The 7,418-nt window shown below is 45.4% G+C and overlaps 1 pseudogene; it reads right to left on the minus strand.

Annotated features, from left to right (window-relative positions):
• Positions 1-1,849: 1,849 nt before the first annotated feature.
• Positions 1,850-3,383, minus strand: LOC147316657 (uncharacterized; annotated as a pseudogene).
• Positions 3,384-7,418: the final 4,035 nt, after the last annotated feature.

Consider the following 7,418-nt stretch of genomic DNA (forward strand, 5'->3'; position numbering starts at 1 on the left):
ACATGGACCAAATTCAAATTCAAATTTTTATTTGTCACGTACACAGTCATACACAGTACGATATGTAGTGAAATTTTTTTTTAGAAAATGTGGATCCTGCATTCTGGGCTAAAGAGTAAAGGGCTTTAACGTTGTTAAGTGCTGCTGTTTTTGCAGCTTGTTATCAACACTCAATTCAAAACCTCTGAAGGTATGTAATTATTTTACTGCCTATAGAATTGGCTGCTTGCACATCTGGCAATGCACCAGTGCTACCTCATCATGTCGTTTCTGTTCTCATCCCCCATTATTGATCAGGATGAGCAGCATTTCATTTTCCTCCTCGACTGCCTTTTTGTGTTATACATTTCATTGTTTCATCTATGCTTCCTCTTCTGACCTGTCTGTGTATTGTATGTACGGTCAGAAAGGTCCCATTTCACTGCAGGCAACTGCAAGTGACAAACTGCAAGTGACAAATAAAAGCTTCAATCAATCAGGAGGGCTGGCCAGGCTTTCAGAGCCTGGGAGAGGTCCACCCAAATAAAGGGTGGCCAGGTGGCCCTGTGCCGGGTGTTTTTTTTCTTTTATAATTTATCTGCCTGGGGGGCGGTGCCAACCCATCACGTGGGCTGGCAAGGCTTTCGGAGCCTGGGGGAGGTCCACCCAAATAAAGGGTGGCCAGGCGGCCCGGTGCCGGGTGTTTTTTTTTCTTTCTAATTTATCCGCCTGGGGGGCGGTGCCACCCCATCACGTGGGCTGGCCAGGCTTTCGGAGCCTGGGGGAGGTCCACCCAAATAAAGGGTGGCCAGGCGGCCCGGTCCGGGTATTTTCTACGTACATTTGCGCGTCTGGGATGCGGTGCCACCTCATCATGTCGTTTCTGTTCTCATCCCCCATTATTGATCAGGATGAGCTGCATTTCATTTTCCTCCTCGACTGCCTTTTTGCGTTATACATTTCATTGTTTCATCTATGCTTCCTCTTCTGACCTGTCTGTGTATTGTATGTACGGTCAGAAAGGTCCCATTTCACTGCAGGCAACTGCAAGTGACAAACTGCAAGTGACAAATAAAAGCTTCAATCAATCAGGAGGGCTGGCAAGGCTTTCAGAGCCTGGGAGAGGTCCACCCAAATAAAGGGTGGACAGGTGGCCCTGTGTGTTTTTTCTGTTTTCGTTCATACGCCTGGGGGGCGGTGCCAACCCATCACGAGGGCTGGCCAGGCTTTCGGAGCCTGGGGGAGGTCCACCCAAATAAAGGGTGGCCAGGCGGCCCGGTCCGGGTATTTTCTACGTTCATTTGCGCGTCTGGGATGCGGTGCCACCTCATCATGTCGTTTCTGTTCTCATCCCCCATTATTGATCAGGATGAGCAGCATTTCATTTTCCTCCTCGACTGCCTTTTTGTGTTATACATTTCATTGTTTCATCTATGCTTCCTCTTCTGACCTGTCTGTGTATTGTATGTACGGTCAGAAAGGTCCCATTTCACTGCAGGCAACTGCAAGTGACAAACTGCAAGTGACAAATAAAAGCTTCAATCAATCAGGAGGGCTGGCCAGGCTTTCAGAGCCTGGGAGAGGTCCACCCAAATAAAGGGTGGACAGGTGGCCCGGTCCGGGTGTTTTTTTTCTTTTATAATTTATCCGCCTGGGGGGCGGTGCCAACCCATCACGTGGGCTGGCCAGGCTTTCGGAGCCTGGGAGAGGTCCACCCAAATAAAGGGTGGCCAGGCGGCCCAGTCCGGGGTGTTTTTTTTCTTTTATTTTTTCTTATTAACGTGTTGGCTGTCCAGCCCCACGCATGAGGCGATCCGCGGTAGCTCGTTAACGGGGATTTGCAGTGTTGTGGCGTTAACGTCATTTCAGATTAACGCTGACAGTACTAGTGGGACAACAATGAATATGACTGCACATTTACTCCGACAGCATCCTAGTGCAAAGACAAGTGGAAGCAGACAAAAACAACAAGCACGCATGCTACAAACTTTACCCGAGTCATTTAGACAGCCGTTAGCACAGGATTCTCCTTATGGGGACCTGATATGTTTAATATGCTGCTGAGAATATAGCCCAGAAGAAGCGTAGAGTATAGCTTTTATTTTGGAAAGAGACATTTCTCTGTAATAAACTCTCTTTTCCAAGGATAAGTGATTTCTCCATCAAATAGATTTATTTTTTTATTACTTTGTTGTTTCAGCAACATTAAATTTAAAAACTGTACTTTTGAGTTAAAATATATATTTATAATTTTAATAAATGACAAATTAAAAAGGCATGAACATTTTTTTTGTATCGAAAAATATCGAACCGTTACACCAAAGTATCGAACCGAACCGTGAATTTTGTGTATCGTTGCACCCCTAATATATATATAAATACACACACACACACACACACACACACACACGACTGCGCTCTTCTGGACAGAGATCTCCGATGTTGTTCCCGGGATCTGCTGGAGCCACTCGCCTAGCTTGGGAGTCACCGCACCTAGTGCTCCGATTACCACGGGGACCACCGTTACCTTCACCCTCCACATCCTCTCGAGCTCTTCTCTGAGCCCTTGGTATTTCTCCAGCTTCTCGTGTTCCTTCTTCCTGATATTGCTGTCATTCGGAACCGCTACATCGATCACTACGGCCGTCTTCTTCTGTTTGTCTACCACCACTATGTCCGGTTGGTTAGCCACCACCATTTTGTCCGTCTGTATCTGGAAGTCCCACAGGATCTTAGCTCGGTCATTCTCCACCACCCTTGGGGGCATCTCCCATTTTGACCTCAGGACTTCCAGGTTATACTCGGCACAGATGTTCCTTTACACTATGCCGGCCACTTGTTTATGGCGTTCCATGTATGCCTTGCCTGCTAGCATCTTGCACCCTGCTGTTATGTGCTGGATTGTCTCTGGGGCATCTTTACACAGCCTGCACCTGGGGTCTTGCTTGGTGTGATAGACCCCAGCCTCTATGGATCTTGTACTCAGAGCTTGTTCTTGTGCTGCCATGATTAGTGCCTCTGTGCTGTCTTTCAGTCCAGCTTTGTCCAGCCACTGGTAGGATTTCTGGATATCAGCCACCTCCTCTATCTGCCGGTGGTACATACCGTGCAGGGGCCTGTCCTTCCATGATGGTTCCTCGTCTCCCTCCTCTTTCTTGGCTTTCTGCTGCCTGAGGTATTCACTGAGCACTCGGTCAGTTGGGGCCATCTTCCCAATGTATTCTTGGATGTTCGTTGTCTCATCCTGGACTGTGGTGCTGACACTCACCAGTCCCCGGCCCCCTTCCTTCCGCTTAGCGTACAGCCTCAGGGTGCTGGACTTGGGGTGAAACCCTCCATGCATGGTAAGGAGCTTTCTTGTCTTGATGTCAGTGGCTTCTATCTCCTCCTTTGGCCAGCCTATTAATCCAGCAGGGTACCTGATCACGGGCAGGGCGTACGTGTTGATGGCCCGGATCTTGTTCTTACCATTCTGCTGACTCCTCAGGACTTGCCTGACCCTCTGCAGGTACTTGGTGGTTGCAGCTTTTCTAGCGGCCTCTTCATGGCACAAGGAAGCACAAGGTCAGAAATATGAAGACCCTTAGCTATAATAGTGGGATGCCTTGCCTTTACAGGCATAGCTGCTCTACTAAGCCTACCTCCCAGCAGTGTTGCCAATTTAGCGACTTTTTTTCTAAAAAGCGACTAGCGACAAATCTGGCGACTTTTTCTGGTATTACTGGAGACTTATTTATGACGACTGTTTGACGTGAAAACGCATATTGCTCTTACTCTCAACAAGCAGCGGTGCTGCCTTGGGCACCTCACCCGTGCCAAAGCGCTCACTGGCAGAGGATAGTCCTCCCCCAGCTGCTATCAGGGCAGGAGACGTTCACACCTGTGCGTCCAAACGGCAAATGAATCGCGCATGAGCGAAGCCGCTGCTCCCGCACTGACTGTAACACAGTCAGTTCTTCTTTTACTGTTATGCTGTTTTGTGGATCACAAGGTTTAAAACTACTTATAAACACACACACAAAGTAACTCCACCAGAGCGCCAATTTCGGGTCACTCGGATCAAGGAGCAGGGTTGGAATTGTGACATTAAAAAACAGTAATTGCTAAAAGAAATTTAATTTGTAGTTCTAAATAACACAACACTGACTCATACTGAGAGGAGACTGTCAAAGTAAAACAGGAGGTACACAGGGGCCCAGACAGGAGGGGAGGAGAGAACAGGGGGAGAGCACAGACATAACAGACTGGGGGAAACATGAGATAAAACACAAGGAGGAGAAACGAGGCATGGGGACTCACAGATGTGTGGAAACACATGGGGTAAGGTCACGAGGGGAAATCTCATAAACATTACTGAACAACCTATGAATCATAGAATAAATAAAGAACAAAATACGAAAACACAAGATAACTAAGAACGGTGGGTCAAAATGACCCCAGAGATCTGTCTTGGGGCCCCTTCTTTTCATTATCTACCTTCTGCTTGGACACATTTTCCGTAAATACAATATCCTGTTTCAGTGTTATGCCAATGACACCCAGCTTTATCTGTCCACTAAAACTGATTCTGCTCTTCCCCCATCCTCCCTCACCCTCTGCTTAGCCGAACTAAATTCATGGTTCTCTTCTAATTTTCTCAAACTGAATAGTAATAAATCCGAGCTCCTCTTGGTAGGCACTAAATCAACATTATCCAGAACCAACAGTTTCTCTGTTACTATCAATAACTCGCCGGTCTTCGTTTCTTCCTCTGTGAAAAGCTTGGCTGTCATCCTCGACAGTACTCTATCTTTCGATTCACACTTTAATAATGTCACTTGGTCTGCAAATTTTCAATTGTGCAACATTAATCGTCTCCGTCCTTTTCTCACCCCACATGCCACAGCCATTATTGTCCATAGCCTTGTTACTTTCCCGGATTTCACTTCTTACTCAAAAATCGATCCACAAGCTCCAACGCATCCAGAACTCTGCTGCCTGTATCATCACCAGGACCCCTTCTATCCACCACATCACTCCTGTCCTGCAGCAGCTTCATTGGCTTGACAGTCTGCAACTCTCTTTTAAGCTTTTCCTCAATATTTTCTTTGGTCACACTAGACTTAAAGCTCTCTTTCAGCTGTTTCTCCTTATTACTAAGTTCTAGCAGCAAACTCTTGAATCTAAGAATCCATGCAACCATCCTTTTCAGACGATGCCAAGAAGAAAAATAAGTGATGAACTTCATTGCACCATCTTTGTATTCATTTGCATCAACAGCATTAACTAAAGTGACCATTTTAATCTCTGGATCATTTGAAGAGATCTTTCCAAAATCAAGGTTCACTGGACAATTAATTTCTGGTTCAGCAAGAAACTTTGGCCCTGTTAACCAGGAATCATCCTTCAAAAAGGATTGCACCTTGACTCCCCTAGAAGCCAGATCAGCTGGATTTCATGATGTATTAACATATCTCCACTGAGAAGGTTTGGACACTTTAAGTATCTCGGTCACCCGGTTTGGGACAAATACTTTAAACCTTGAGGTTTCATTTCTAATATACTGCTACATCGAGGTACTATCAGTCCAAAATACTGACTCCTGCAAATGCATTTGCAGCTCTTTTCTCCACATCTTATCCATTCTACTCGCAACCAATGCAGCTGTCAACTCCATGCGAGGAATGGAAGTTTGTTTCAGTGGAGCCACTCTTGCTTTACGCATTATAAACGCACAATGGACTTGATTCTGGGTGCTGGGCAACAACAGGTAAGTGACTGTGCTAGGGCTGTGCGATATTACCAAAATCTCATATCCCGATATAAGAATTCTATCGTCCCGATAACGATATAAATCACAACAATGCAACATTTTCTGTAAATTCTGTGAATCTCGACTTGTGTGAAGTGTTTCCAGCTGTGCGTCATGTAGCTGGAGTCGAGTGTTTTAACCGATGCATGAAACGATACATTTTTAGACATAAGTTGTAACGGCGCCGTTTTCTTTGTGAGTATTTATTACACGGCGTGCTGCGGGGAAAAGCCTGTTCTAATGTTTGAGTCTAAGGTTTATTTATTAGCACCTGGCGGCTCTTTTCTACTTCTCACCCGTAAATAATCTGCTCTTTCACGTGATTCAGTTTATTTTGAAAAGTCTCAACAGGATCTTGAGCTTTATTGTGAAAGGTTTATGTGGAACATAAACAAGCGGACACGCAATGGTTTTACCGTCATTATTGCTAACCACAACTCATAAAAACAGGCGCTTGTCTGTCCGTAGTGTGGCTATATAAAATATAAGAGAAAGAGAGAACTTTAAGAAATTAATATAGCTGCTACAGTAACCATCAAAACAATGAAAAAATATTGCTGTAAACAGTTTATTTTGCGACACCACGAAACAAACAATAGCGTAAAATGAAACGATAGATGTTTTTATATCGTCATCCGATATATATCGTTATATCGAACAGCCCTAGACTGTGCCATAACCCTCCTCTCTTGCATCTGCGAAGTGATGTAACCGAGCAGAAGCAACATCTCCAAAGTTAGGTTTAAAGCACCGGTTAACCTTAAAATCTGCAAGAAGGCAAAGATCATTCCGCCAAACTGTCCATTCTTTTCCGACAGTAACTGGCAACACATCATCCCAACCTGTTACGTGTCTGCAGGCTGCATGTTTTCTTTCCCTCCCCTTTTGTTTGCCATTCCCTTAGGTCGCAGACTGCAGGCTGATGTCAATCTGTGTGACGTCCAACTAATTAGAGGAGGGAGGCCCTGATTGGACAACCCAGGAGTGAAACCCTTGATAAGGAGACTCACCTGTGGCTGGGCGTGGCTCTCTTCCCTCCTTGAATTGTTTGACACATGTGTGACGGTTTCCTGCTGTCTTTCTTTTGTTTGATGATTGTGGTGGGAGTAAAGTGGACTAGGTAAGTTTGGGGACCCCATACACTTACTCACGTAGAGTCTTTGTGTTAGAAACACTAGGTAAGTAGGTTGGTGCCACCCATGTAATTTTGAGCTTGTTTTAAGTTGAGGTTTAGGGTTTTTCTCTCCTGTTTGTTGCTTTTCTAGGCTAATAGCTCAGCTCAGCTAAGTTTTGGTTTTGTCTTTTTGGTGTTTTTTTTGGCATAACCTAACTGTCCCTTTTTCCCCCACATTTGTTGTTTGAGTCTGGATTGTTTATTTTGTGAGAGCGCTGCCATTAAACCTTCTTTTCATAACACCTGTACTGAGTTTCCGGAGTTGTTGTGTTATCGCCTCTTGCCCTCGGGGAGACGTAACACAAGTGGGGGCTCGTCCGGGATATTTGGACATTTTAGTGGAGACTGAATGTCAGTTTGTTTTGCTTTTAAGTGGGTGAGTGATGGTGGTCACTGTAATTGAGCAAACTCCCTTTAGTAAGTGTGTTTCAGCTGGGTGGCTGTGCTGCCCTTCCATCGAAGCACTTGTTTGTT

Source organism: Aulonocara sp. 'chitande type north' Nkhata Bay, linkage group LG12 (assembly GCF_057382095.1).
Source record: "Aulonocara sp. 'chitande type north' Nkhata Bay isolate Kocher_YH1m ecotype deep benthic linkage group LG12, A_spYH_male_GT1.1, whole genome shotgun sequence".
Taxonomy (NCBI): Eukaryota; Metazoa; Chordata; class Actinopteri; order Cichliformes; family Cichlidae; genus Aulonocara; species Aulonocara sp. 'chitande type north' Nkhata Bay.